At 36.3% G+C, this 14,446-nt stretch overlaps 1 pseudogene; it reads left to right on the top strand.

The window, feature by feature from the left end:
- Positions 1–13,836: 13,836 nt before the first annotated feature.
- Positions 13,837–13,955, top strand: LOC115032915 (5S ribosomal RNA; annotated as a pseudogene).
- The last annotated feature ends 491 nt before the right edge of the window (positions 13,956–14,446 follow it).

Genomic DNA, 14,446 nt, shown 5'->3' with positions numbered 1-14,446 from the left:
GGTTATCCAGCACGCCCACACAATGGTGCACTTGGCAGTTAGTCCCTGTAAATTTAGTACTCTGGGAACAGAGGTAAATGGAGTCTTTGCACTCACAGGACAGCCAGCAGAACCAAATTGGAGAGCTGTAAATTAGGTGAGGAATTCTGTCTCAAATAAATTAGGCAACTGAGGAAGACTCTTGATATTCCTCTTTGACCTCCACATGCATGCATAAAATATATGCATATATTAACTTATATAAATACAAACAACACACAAACATCCACAATGGAATTTGTAGTAGACATAATGAATTTGTAATAATATAAAATAATAATGATAATAATAACGTTATTGCTTAGCTGTAGGTGCAGATGTCTGAGAATTCTGCCCGTAGGCAAGTTCACCTTTGTACAGACACCACTCACTAACTGTGATTATAGAGACCTAGATGACAGAGGTCAACCACTGCACCTGTTTTTGTAATATTGCCATGAGATGTAGCAAACACAAATGGCAGGGGGCTGCTACTAAGGCAAAACCCTACATTGCTTTACATAACACTGTTTCAAGAAGTTAAGTGTCTAACACAGGAGTGGATGTTCACAGTCAGCTATTGGATGTATCACAGGGCTCCCAATGGAGAAGCTAGAGAAAGTACCCAAGGAGCTAAAGGGATCTGCAACCCTATTGTTGGAACAACATGATGTACTAACCGGAACCCTGGAGCTCTTGTCTCTAGCTGCATATGTATCGAAAGATGGCCTAGTCGGCCATCAATGGAAAGAGAGGCCCATTGGACTTGCAAACTTTATATGCCCCAATATAGGGGAATGCCAGGGCCAAAAGAATGGGAATGGGTGGGTAGGGAAGTGGGGGGCGCTATGGGGGACTTTTGGGATAGTATTGGAAATGTAATTGAGGAAATTATGTAATAAAAATATTTAAAAAAAAAAAAAAAAAAAAAAGAAGTTAAGTGTCTAAAGAGTGATAAAAAGATGAACCAGCCACACAATTGCTTGTTATGAAAATCAGTACATGTTCAAAATGATTGCATATGTCACCTTTTACCAAAGCCAGCACTGTAGGTCTGTTTATCCTGCAAACATACAACATTGCACCATGTGATAAAGCCACGGTGATGCACCCACTAGGTGGTTGGAATTTTAGTTGAACTTTTAAGTTCCTTTGCAAGCTTAGTGGATCATGGTGGTGTCACATGGTAGGCCACAGGCTAAAATATTAGTGTGTTGGGCATGTTGTGCACTTTTTCCTTGCTGCTCTACTCCATCACCTAGAATGTGACTACACTTAATTAAATCTTTTATAAAAAGTCTCTAAATCATATAATTAAGTTACCTTTTATGTGGGTAATTTTCTAGATAATAGATAACGATTCCCAGCAATATTTTGGCTCTTATTTCATTTTACATAGTACATTATTTTAAGAGTGCTTTTATATTTTACTCAAAAGCAGTAACACAGACATCTTAGGCACTATAAGAAAATAGGAAGATGTATTTTGCTATGCTACACTTTCTATTCTTCTGACTACGACCTTATAGTGGCTAGCTATTGGAGACAGAAAAACAAGACACTTATTTAATGGATTTATTTACTCTAGATTTTCTTTTAATATATATCTTATACTTTATTTTTTTCTTTCTTTTTAAGTTATCATCCATCTTTAGTTATAGATTGTTTATTGTACACACACATGCATACACATACACACACACACACAAATATAAATTCCTAAATATAACCTACTCACTTTTGTATAATGGTACTTGTATGTATGTTTTTAGGGCGGACCATTTGGCCTTGGTCAACCAATTCACGTGCTCTTCCTTTAGGGAGGTTATTTCTCTTACTTTCAGCATTCCTCGGTTGTCTGCAATCTTTGTGTAGACTTGAGGGCTCTTAGCCTTTTCTCAGCCACTGTGCTATTTTCATTGGTGTTCCCCTTGTTCCTCTCACATTTGGACAATCATGCTGGTAATATTTTGTAGCTATAGCTTTTAACATTCCTAGGAGACACAACATCAGAGCAAATTTCCTGATTCTCTTGCTCTTATGATCTGTATTCCTGCCCCTTCTTTAGGAATGTTTCTTGAGCCTTAGGTGTGGGAATTTTATAGATACTTCCATTACTTCCATTTGTGGTTTTCTGTAGTGGGTTCAAGCTGTTGCAAAGAGAAGTTTCCTTGTTGAGGGATAAGATGATCCTTACCAGGCTAGACCCTGGAGGAGGACATGTGAAGTCTGGGTACTGTATCTACTTCAGATTTACTGTAGACTTTATTTCATCATCTGTCATACTTTCTTTATTAAATCGAACAATGATTGATTTTAAAAGTGAAAAAAAATGGGAACATTTGTGTAGGCATGTTTTTTTTAATTAATGGAAACCACTTCATATCATTAAAAGAAATGCCCTTTAATAATATTATAACGATTTGTTTAGGGTCAAAATCAAGCCTGTTGCTGTCCTTTGGTACCCCAAACTGTAAAGATTTACAAGATCTTGTTAGATAACTCTTTTGACATAAGCATGATCCAAGTGCTCTGATAGTACTGACGGGTTCAAAAAGTGACATCTTAACAATGCTTTCCTCTTCTTCCACATTTTAAGAGGGACAGAAAGATGGGATGGAATAATATGAAGGCTGGTCCCTATGTTTAGGGCAAACTCACCCTATCTCTCCTTCAGTCCTTTTGCATTTTAGCCATTATTAGTATTTGTGCCAGTAGTTCTAATTACCCAATCAAATTGTATGCCACCATCTATGGAAGGCAAAGAAGTCAAAAATGTATGAAAACTTCATTTCTACTTTATTCAAGTCCTGCTTCAACAGGCACAATAAACTCCTTTCAGGTAGAAGAAACCTGAAAGTCCACTCTTCTTGAACCAGAAAGTCTGCAACACTAGAATAGCCTTTGATGTAAACAAGAGGCAGACTAATATACCATGATTTTTAAACTCTTTCTTAGCTATGAGCAACCACATTGTATGGGAAGCATCTAAAGAAATCTCTGCATTGTTACAGAGATTAAATTTTTGTGCTGCTCTTTTTCAAATATTTCTAATTATTTGCCAAGCAGTTAAGCTAGATCTGATGTATTAACTGATTTCTGGAAGTATGAATGCGGCTTATTCATATGTAACTGATTTATAATATATTAGTATTTTTGAAATAAAAAAGATTTATTTTTAAGAAAACAGTTTATAGCTAAAAGAAACACTCCCATGGCCTTTGTTATCAAAAAGTTCAAAGGGAGGAAAATTAGTTTCATCGGTAACAGGTAACACAAGTTAAGTTTGTGATCTCTAGAGAAGAGTTTCATCTTTTGTGGGTTTGTTCCTCCAGAATGGAAGATCTAGGGGTATTAAATAAAACCTGACAGAGGCTGGTAGAGTTAGTGTGGTAGTAATGCAGCGGTATAGGAAGGTCTGGGGCTTTTGTCCACAACCCTCTCTGTGTGGAGCATTTGATCTAGGCCAATCCATCCTGGCAGTGAATATAGGGCATGGGATCCTCCTGTGCAGACAGAGAAGGCATGCTTCCTTAGAAGCAGGTTTAGCTCTGACCCAGTCACTTAGCAGGATATTAACCATGATGGTATTAAGTGGAAAGTAACTCACAGATCCTCCGGAAAGAGTGTACTTGGCAGTTATTTTTAATTTTGCAACCTCTTTTTCTTTTTCACACTTTTTGATATTTTTAATATTTTTCTTTTGGTTCTTTGAGATTTGTGTAAAATATACTTTGGTCATTTTTACCTGTTCTCCCACTCCCACCAGATACATACCTCCCCTCTCTATCCACTCAACCCTTGTTTTTCACAGCCCTCACTGCTTTTAACCTATCTTTTACTATTTGTGCTTCCCATATACTCATGGATGCATGCTGTTAACTGTTAGGTAGAAAATCTACCACATTCTTAAAGAAAATGAACTCTCTTTCTCCCAGTAATTATCAGTATCCAATAGCTTCTTAGCTAGGAGTGAGATTTCATGCTCTCTTCCTGTCTGACCTGGGCCTGCACAGTCTTGTGCATGTTATATCAACTGCTGGGAATTCACATGAGCAATTGCCCTTTTATTTTTAGAAACACATTGTTTCCTTGTCCATCTCTATCACAATCTTTCTGTCTCCTCTTTCACAAAAATCACTGAATCTTGATTGAGGGATGATAAAGATGTGCTATTTAGGGTTGAGGAAAAGGGAATGCTTTATCTACCTATTCAATTATGATGGCAGTGCAAACTGTTGCTGGCACTACAGAAATCAGTATGGAGGTTATTAAAAAATCTAGAAGTAGATATAGCACATGATACAGTTATAACATTCTTGGGCATAAACCCAATGGATTTCACATATAATGACAGAGATAGCTGCTTGCCCATATTTATTGCTGCTGTATTCACAATAAATAAGAAATGAAAAGAACTTGAAGACTGAATAGTGAAAGTATAGAAATATTTACACAATGTGCTATTATCCAGATGTTAAGTAAACCAAAATTATGAAATTTTTAGTGGATACAACTGGAAACAATCATCCTGAGTTAGAGAAAACAGATTCATATATATATATATATATATATATATATATATATATATATATATATATAATTTGTGTATATCAACCTTGATTCTTCAGATATGTGTATTTCACTTGAGATACTTGTAGAGATCAAGAAATTAGTAAGGAATCTTAGGGAAAGACTTCAAAGACAAAGAGATGGAATTCAGGGTTTTAATGAAAAATGATAAGAAAAAGGCTTCATAGTGATGGGAAGGTTGGTAGGAAAGATGAAGAATAACTAAAAGTAAAAATCATTTCAATAAAAACATATAGAAAACTACTATTAGAGAAACCTTCCTAAATTACGTATATACACATATATAAAGAGTTAAAATGACTTTATCCTATAATTGTACACTCATACTTCCTAGTAGATACCACAGAATAGCAAATTAATAGCCTATTGCCGGGAATAAGTTATTTGGTTTGAAGTGGTTGGTGAGTAATTTCTCACAGATACCCAAACATTATAGACTACTACTTATACTCTTGGTTACTCTAAAGAAGTTGGCCATAAGACCCTGATGTAGAAGACACCACTTTCTTGAGTAGAAACAGCATGTAGAGAGCAAGCTGGTACTCATGTGGAAGGCTCATTCCTGTGGTCTAGCTTTCATGGTACTGAAAGGTTTTATGGACGCTACTGTAAGAGAAGATGCATTGCCTGCTCTACTCAGCTGTGAACCCTGCAAGCGACAATGATCACCAACCTGACAAACAGTGGAATGAATGTGATGGGAGTAACCAATCACCTGCTGACCCAATTTATGGCTCACTCTACTAGTTGAAGCCCTAGCCTGACACTGTTACTCAGGCCAAGAACCTGTGGCCTGACAGGTTATAGGCCCTAAAGGACAATCCTTCTATTATTCTGATAAGTGGACATGGTGTGAAGTCTACTTTTAGTGACTTATCATTATATCCATAGATTAGTGTGTCTGTAAACCCCACCTGAGAAGCTTCCTTTTGAGGTAGATTGTGATTAACACAGTTAAGTTGTGAAGAATGAAAGACTGTTGAATGGCGCCTTTCATTTTCATAAGGATTAGATCCTCTAAATGAGAGATGGTTTGGTACAAAGAAGGTACAGCCTCAGGGTGAACACAGTTTATTCTTCACTCAAGCCATTGCGTTGAAGAAAAGAGCTATCTATCTGATAGTTCATAAGTATCTTGTAACTGGTGAAATGTATTTAGTTTTTGTTGGTGTGCCTTGAATCCAAGGCCTTACACATGCTAAGCATGTGCTCTATCAGTCAGTTGCATGCTCAGTGCTTAAAAAAAAATTAAATGAATTTTTAAAAGTCCTGTGTGTGTGTGTGTGTGTGTGTGTGTGTGTGGTATATGCATGTCAGTACAGGTACCACTAGAGACCAGACACTTTGGATCATCCTGGAGCGACAGTCAGAGGTTGTGCTGTGTTGCTGTGAATTGTCCAGTACAGTACAAGGAGCTGCACTTGGGTTCTTTGGAAGACCATTTTGTACTCTTAGCCGATGAGACAGCTTTGAAGTGCCAGGCTTCTGTTTTAACAATAGTCTGGAGCCACAGATAAGCGAGCAGTTGAGCAAGTTCACAACAGAGAAAATTATTCTGAAAGATTCACAAACTCAGGATATTAAATACAGTATGCTGGAGATATAAAATATATATTTATTGTTACCTATGTCCAGAGTTATGCATGTTTGTACAGAATTCATACACATATGTCCAAAATGACACACAATAATTTTTTTTTAGCTTTATAAAGTCAGGGGTCAAATTACATGTCCAGGGCCCAAGGATAGTGAGGAGGAAAGTATTATTTCTGAATTTACATCTTGAAATGTCTTGTTAGAAAAATGTGGCTGTAGGCAAAAGACACACACACACACACACACACAGACTATGAGGAACAAGATACATGCAACAACAACAACAAAACACAGCAAGACTGGTTTGTGCTGGTTAAGTAAATAGAATTTTAGGATTTTTTAGGATGGAAATGAGAGATACTTAAAAATATGTGTTTGGTTGAATTGAACTGGTCTTGTTTGTTGGTGATTCTATTTTGCATCATTTCAATAATTCTTCTTGTTTGAGTCTGCACCCTGGGGTAATTCTGAATACGTGAATACATAAGAGTATGTATTCCTACTGTGGACTTGCCTCACTACGTAATCCTTCAGTCAAGCATCAAAAGGATCATTTGATCATCTCCCTTTCCAGCACCTTACCCGGAAACACACAGACATACATGCACACACACACACACACACACACACACACACACACACACACGCACACTCACTCTCCTACACACATCACTAATTATTATTTTCCTAGCTTATTAGAATTTTAATTTAATATCTGGCCAGGAATATTATTTTTCTGAAAAGATGATTACTAGCTATATTTAGAATTGTAGCAAGTGAAATTACACAGATACAAATATAGAACTGGTGGCTCCTTTATTCTTATTTCTATTTATCATTAAACTAATTACAGCCATTACAGTTTTAATAGTTACTTAATTTTAGAGTCCGAACTTAAAAATTTTACTTCTTCCAAAAATAGTTTAGACAAACTCTTTTAAATCCCCTTACTTCTAAACAGAAATTTTAAAATATCAAGGTGGGTCAACAAACATCATAATTTCTGTTCTCATAACTTTGTCAATTCTTTGGCTTCAACAACTTCCTCCCCTTATACGGCAGCCTGGGTTCAATAGCAGGCAGACCTCACTTGGACTTCTCAGGCCCTGGTTTGATTCTTGCAGCAAGACATGAAGTAGAACAGAAAACAAAATCCAAAAGGAGGGTGGACATTCCTTTTTTTTTTTTTTTTTACCATTTTCCTTATATTAAAGGATAAACTTTAACAAGTGAGACAAAAAGATGAGAAATTTAGTTAAAATTAATAAAAATAAACAATGTCACAGCATGATAGGGCAAGACTGGAAATATGAAGGACGCAGGGAGATGAGCTGGAAGCCCTCCCTGTAGCTGATTGTTGTATTTTACTTCAACCTAAGATGGCTTTTAAAACTAAAGGACCATGGTTTGTTTGTTTGTTTCCCAGAGGATACTTGTTTTGAAGAAAACTGAAGACATAACTAAAAAGGTGTGTTTTTCTTGCATATCAGACTTATTTTTTAACACTCTCTAGGCATGGAGGTTATGTAAAAGACAAGTTCTCTTAGCACCTAATAAGATGTATTACCTAATGTAACCATTTTTTTCCTATGCATTGTGCAAAAAGCTTTCATTTTTAAAGATGCTGTCTTGTGTGGTTGAGTGGATAGGTGCCTTCCCATGTATTTCCAATGTGGAGACGCAGTCCTCTTTCTACTCTGTTCTCTTCTCCACCTTTGTATATCAGCATTACTTGGTGAGCTTTAAAAATACACCCTTTCTCCAGTGAAGATCAATTATGTCACAGGCTCCCTAGGTGATTCTAATGTGTAGCTAGGGTAGAGAAGCATTGGTTTAGTCCACAGAGAAGGAGCCTGGTGGCCACATCTGCAGTAGTCTTCTAAATTTGGGATACTTTTAATACCATTAACACCACGGAATGTCTGCCAACTTTGTTCTGCACATTTAAAGGAAGTTGACTTTCAAAGGGGTAAATGCTATTCAATTCCTTAACATCTATTTAAAGTTTTCCTTGCTGTGCTAATGATTTTGTATCCGATATAAAGCACTGGGGTTTTACCATGTTCTCATCCATGTCCATTAATTCCCACTTCCCACTCTGTGAGGCAATTTCAATTTAAGTAAATGAAGAAAACCTTGGGAAATATCTGCCTCTGACCTATGTTTCTTCCAGCCAGTTGCAAAAGCATCCTCTTGGGCACAGCAGATAAAGGGGCCAGATAGTTTTAGGTGTTAATTATATGAGTCTGGTGTTTATTTTTATATATAGTGAACTACTTATGTAGTGATGACCCCGTGTTTAATGAGAAACGAATTGCTGTCATTATTCAAGATAGTTTAGAGGAATTTGTCCAGGATCCAGGAGTGTCCTTAGCACCCTTGGTCACATCGATTTAATCATTTGGAGGCAGTTCTATGCAACCATTGCTAACACTTCCATCTGTTTTGGAAAGTGTTAACTTTGAAGTTTTCCTTAGAATATTAGTTTTCACAATGATGATGCAACTACTGATAAAAGAAGGCTACTTTGAATTTGTTTAATTTTGACATAGTCCAAAATATAATCTGACAGCCCCGTTGTGCATTCAGAAAAGCTGAAAAGCTGAATCTACTCTTGAAGTTACAAGAGTGAGGCATATTGAGAGGCAGTTACTGGATAAACACTGGGTTTTTGATGATTTTCAATAGAGCTGATTTGAACGAAACCGGAGAAATGTCAAAGAAATATAATTTCACACACAAGGGACACATCCTGAGGCTGATGTTGCACTATTTATGGACACTCCACACTTCTCACTTCCCACCAAAATCCCTAGCCTTGGAAATGAAATGAGAGTTTGTGATTGTAAAGTTCAAAGGAGAACTTTTAAGAATAGCAGTTTAGAAAAGACAATAGCTTCTTGTGGCCCAAAATATTGAAATTTGTCTCCTGTCAGAGATCTTCTGAATTATAAATTACTAAGGATCTGGAAAATCTTGTGAAATATGTATGAAAAACTCTAAAAAAATTGAAACAGTATTAACATCAGAGAAGGATCTCAGAGTTGTGCATATTTTCTGAATAAAAGAGGGCGAATCCTATAAACTTTTCCATATATATTGGATTTATTACATTTCTTCAAAGCAATTTGAAAGGCATTGAATTATGTTCTGTTTCAGCTTCCCTCCACCCACAAAATAAATAAAAACACCATAAGTAATAAAGGCACAAAAGTTGACTCTGAAATTGATTTTTGTGTAGATTTATAGGAAAATTGCTTTGATGTTTTTTCCACTCTCTTGCCAGTTTTTCCTTTTAGGGAAAGAAGGGGTATGTCTATTAAGTTTAACATAAAACTCTACTCCTCAAACCTCATTTATCTTTGATGAGCCCTGGGCACAGTGCTGAAATAACAGTATGCACATTCTAAGAACTCTATATTTAGTGAGAGTCTCTTCTTTTTCTTTTATAATCAGCTGAATATTGGTATGGGCCATCCCTTCAAGGAAGTCATCCAGTGTGGCTGACATATTACACAGTACTAGCTGTGCTGCACAGAAGGGAGCAGAGAGCAGATGTCAATGCATCTCAAGAAGGAAAAGTGTATGACCCTCAACAGAATTTAGGGAGTCATTTTCAGTATCTTTAGAGCTAATGCTTTAATTAAGTCAGCCTGAATGTGCTGAGTGGGTGGACTGAAGGTGGGGAGAAGGCAGGTGGCCATGCTGGAGTTAAATAGAATCTGGCAATGTAGATTCTACTTATATGTATACACACACACAGACACACACACGAACATACACACATATATTTATACACACACATTACATATATATACACACACACACATTACATTGGTATCTCTGCTATGATCTTATGACTTCTAAATGAACTTAAATGAACCATCAAGTAAACTGTGGGCTTCTGGTTACTATGATGTATTCATATAGATTTATCAATTGAACCAAATGTAGCACCTTAGTGGGAAGATTCTGAGAATGAGGAGGCTCTGCATGCCTGGAATCTTGGCATAGATGGCAGACTGGTATTCCCTAAAGTGGGAATAGAAAGACCACCTTATTTACCCAAATCTTCATGGCCAAATTAATGAAAACAAGCATCTAATTAAAGCAAGATTTTCTCATTTCAAGATGTTCACTGGCTGCCTCCCCCTACAAGATGAGCTTTGAGGGTTCAGCATTGGATGTGAGGACAACAATGCTTTTATAGGAGTAAGGAGGTTCCATATGAGAGATGTGGGTGGTAAAATAGGCAGGGTTATAGGAGCAGGATATAAGCATAAGGAGTTAATCAGATTGACTTCCTGAAACAAAGAGAAGAGTGCAAGGTGGTTGTAACAACAGGTAGTCATAACAAGGTAGCCATAGCAACCCTTTTGAAACAAAGCTACTATTGCAAATTGATTCTGGACAACCTTTTAAAATGGAAACATGATTGCTATTCCTGGAACAGGTAGTATAGAAGTATTTGAAGTGAAGGGTACAAGTAGGGAATAGCCCCAGTTTTGAGAAACAAAGATTGTATCATAAATAGGAACAAACCTCGTTTGTCTTTCCTATAAAATAGCTTTTAATCCTAAAATGGACACAAGGTAGTTCTTCAAGAGCTATGTATCTTCTGCCCAATTTCCCATGAATGTAAAGTGTTCTAAAAAATAAAACTGAAGAGAAAAACTCCAAAGAGAAAAATGTGATATTGTAAATTTAGCTAAGAAACTTGCTGGTGATATTCCAACACACACACACACACACACACACACACACACACACACACACACACACACACACACACGACATAGGCGTTTGCTATGTATGGAATGCATGTTTATCCTCTGCAAGGATAGCCTGTCCTAACACAGGTTGTTTCTTTTCATTTTGGTCCTGATTGAACTTAGACAAAGGTTTCAAATCTGCCCCAGGAACATTTATTTCAATATTTATTAGGACCAGAAGTTCCAAGAACAAATTTGACACTATCCATGACAGTTTATGTCAATTCGCGTAAAATCATGTAAATACATGTGGTTAGCCTCATTTCAAGTTACTTACTACATAAGTGCTTCAAGAAACTGCTCCAGTAGTATTTCAAATTTATTTTAGTCATTTTGGGGACCTTAGTATTCTACCGTTGGATGTACCTGTTTTCCAGTCACTTTTTTCAGTTTTTTTTCTTGTTGTTGTTGTTTTGTTTTGTTTTTCATAAAAGCATAGGTTTTTCCCATACTTTCTTTTACAAATGGCTAGTTGAGATATCAATTGATGATATGAATTGACAAGGCCACTAGGTTTATTTATTGGAAAGCCTGATATATTTTGACTTTTAACTGTAGGATTGGTTTTACATGTCATCCTGGCCATCTTTATCTGTGGAATCAGAATCAAAGCTCATTGCAGTCAGCTGTGCATATTTATCATGAATTGGGACATATAACTTTTTATATTTCCTGTATACAGATTTTCCCTACGAAGACTTCTCAACAGCACTATTTCATATACCTTTCCACCCAGCTCAGGGCCTTTGTGCTTAGTTTCTCCACCCTTCTTTCAGTAACCCAGACTGCCTACTTCATTCCCTACAATACTCAGAAGCATCAGCATACAGGTTATATTAAGGAGAAAATGAAAAAAATTGGAAGGGTGTTTAACTGTGGAAGTAAAAAGGTCATTAAGGAAGAAGAAGGTAAGATGAACAAATAACACTAAGGATGTCTTTTAAAGCTTCAAAGAATCAATTGTTTTGTATTTACATAAAATTAAACATTATATATATGTGTGTGTGTGTGTTTGTGTGTGTGTGTATACATACATATATAGGTAACTTTATAACACCTGGGATGACAATATTCTCCCAAAAAACCAAAGACAAGAAAATATTGTAGTTGAGTTGTTTGTCAGCATAGTCCAAGAATATCCTCAAGTAGTACAGGCTATGGCTGCTACCCTTTATTGCATCTTCGATGTAGACTTGTAAGTCCCTATTGATGAAGACATTGCATAACTCTGACATAGCACTCAGGAGATTTGAACTAAAACTACCTTCCTGTGGTTTAGCTTTTCCTGTACCAGTAGTTGCTCTGTAAGCTGCCAAGGAGGAGAAACAATAGTATTATGTAGCTTTGATACCTATGAACCACACTATCACCAGCATGCAAGGGTCATTAAAGGTACGATGGAGGCACTCCTGTCTTGGTAGAAAACAGAAACTATCTAATTAGACTTAAGGCCCATTTAACAGGAGGAAAATCATGACTTCCATGACAAACATAGCTAAAACTACGTGTGGCTCGTGAGAACAGGAAAAGCTGCTCCTTTCACTTTCCTAAGCTGCCATAATTTGTAACTGCATTCTAATATTTATTGGTATACCTAAAGTTTATGTAGCTCTCACCCCTCATCAAGGAAGTTTCTCTTTGTGGCAGATGGAAACAATTAGAGAAACCCACAAGTAGCAAAGATAACCAACCAGGGTATATAGCCTCAACAGATAACATACAACATAACTCCTAAGGCTCTGGAAACATGGAAAAGATGTCAGAAAGATTGTAAGATCCAGAGGAACGGAAACGCTGCTATAAGACTGTGTCTTCTAGAAATGACAGGGAAAGAAAGCCAGGAAATCCTGACCATATAAATGCTAAACAAAACCTGCACAATGACAACAAAACATGTTAACATGGAAGGGGAAATCTCATGGGATCACACCTCTAGATAGAGAACTACAGGGAACTAGTTATTGCTTAGAGAAGGAGAAATGGTCTTTCTCAGACTTTTTGAGAAGTCATTATCAAGTATTCAGCCTTGATATCATATATATACAAAAAACATAAAGTGGACTCAATAGGTTGTATATAACATACTCTCTCTCTCTCTCTCTCTCTCTCTCTCTCTCACACACACACACACACACACACACACACACACACACACACACACACACACACACTAATGATTAAAGAAACAGAGGCCATGAATTTCAGAGGTGGAATGGGGCAAGTACATGGACAAGGTAACCATTGGTGACTTGGGAGGTATCAGAGGAGGAAAGGGAGGAGGAAAGGGAAGAGGGAAATGATGAAATTATATTAATTAAAAGTTTAAAACTCACAAGAAAAGGAGGCTGCACAATCTTTGACAGTTCCCAAATTTAAAATCACTTATTGTAATTAATTTACCTTATTTTAGTTTGAATTAGTTTATTGGAACCCATGAACTGAACTCTGTGCCTTAAAACTCCATATCTCTGGTATGAGACCCATAGCTGGATAAGTCCGAATTAGGGCATATTGTTTATATTTGAGATTTCTAATTTATTTAATTTTTTAAAGAGAAAAAATGATCATCACTTGCGTCATCTTAGGGAACTTTATGGAAATTACACACACACACACACACACACACATATATTTACAATGTGCTAAAATAGTTGTTTATTGGAAATTTGGTCATTTCAGGAAAATAAATTTTCTTTTTACATTTTCTTAAATACCTCCAGATGTAGTGAAAGAGTATTTAAAACACATTATATATCTGTGTACATTGTCTAGCAATCAGTTTACTTAAAAAAGATTATCAGTGTTTTTAGAAGAGAAATTATGCTATCAGTAAGTATATTTTAAAAATTTCAAAATAGTCTACGGCTATACCACCCTGAATGGGCCTGATCTTGTCTGATCTTGGAAGCTAAGCAGGGTCAGGCCTAGTTAGTACTTCTATGGGAGACCGCGTGAAAATAACGGGTGCTGTAGGCTTTAAAAATAAAAAATAAAAATAAAATTAAATTAAAAAATATCAAAATAGCAAAAACTCTTTAAAGTTAAACATTAAGAAAATGCTAATTTCAAGCACAATGAGAAAAATTATCAATAATATTTCCGTGATGTTTGTAGAACATGATTTTAATTTTTTCAACTGTTAATATTCAACAAAAAGAACAATTATTTTTGAGATATAGATCTTTGTTATGTTTCCCTGTTCATTTCTGATTTTATTAATTTGGATACTGTCTCTGTGCCCTCTAGTTAGTCTGGCTAAGAGTTTATCTATCTTGTTCATTTTCTCAAAGAACCAGCTCCTGGTTTTGTTGATTCTTTGTATAGTTCTTTTTGTTGCTATTTGGTTGATTTCAGCCCTGAGTTTGATTATTTCCTGCCATCTACTCCTCTTGTGTGTATTTGCTTCTTTTTGCTCTAGAGCTTTCAGGTGTGCTGTCAAGCTGCTAGTGTAAGCTCTCTACAGTTTC

The sequence above is a fragment of the Mus caroli genome, unplaced genomic scaffold (assembly GCF_978045245.1).
Source record: "Mus caroli unplaced genomic scaffold, Mus_caroli_1 scaffold_14, whole genome shotgun sequence".
NCBI lineage: Eukaryota > Metazoa > Chordata > Mammalia > Rodentia > Muridae > Mus > Mus caroli.
Note: the sequence above shows the minus strand (reverse complement) of the source record. Positions and strands in the feature narration are given on the sequence as shown.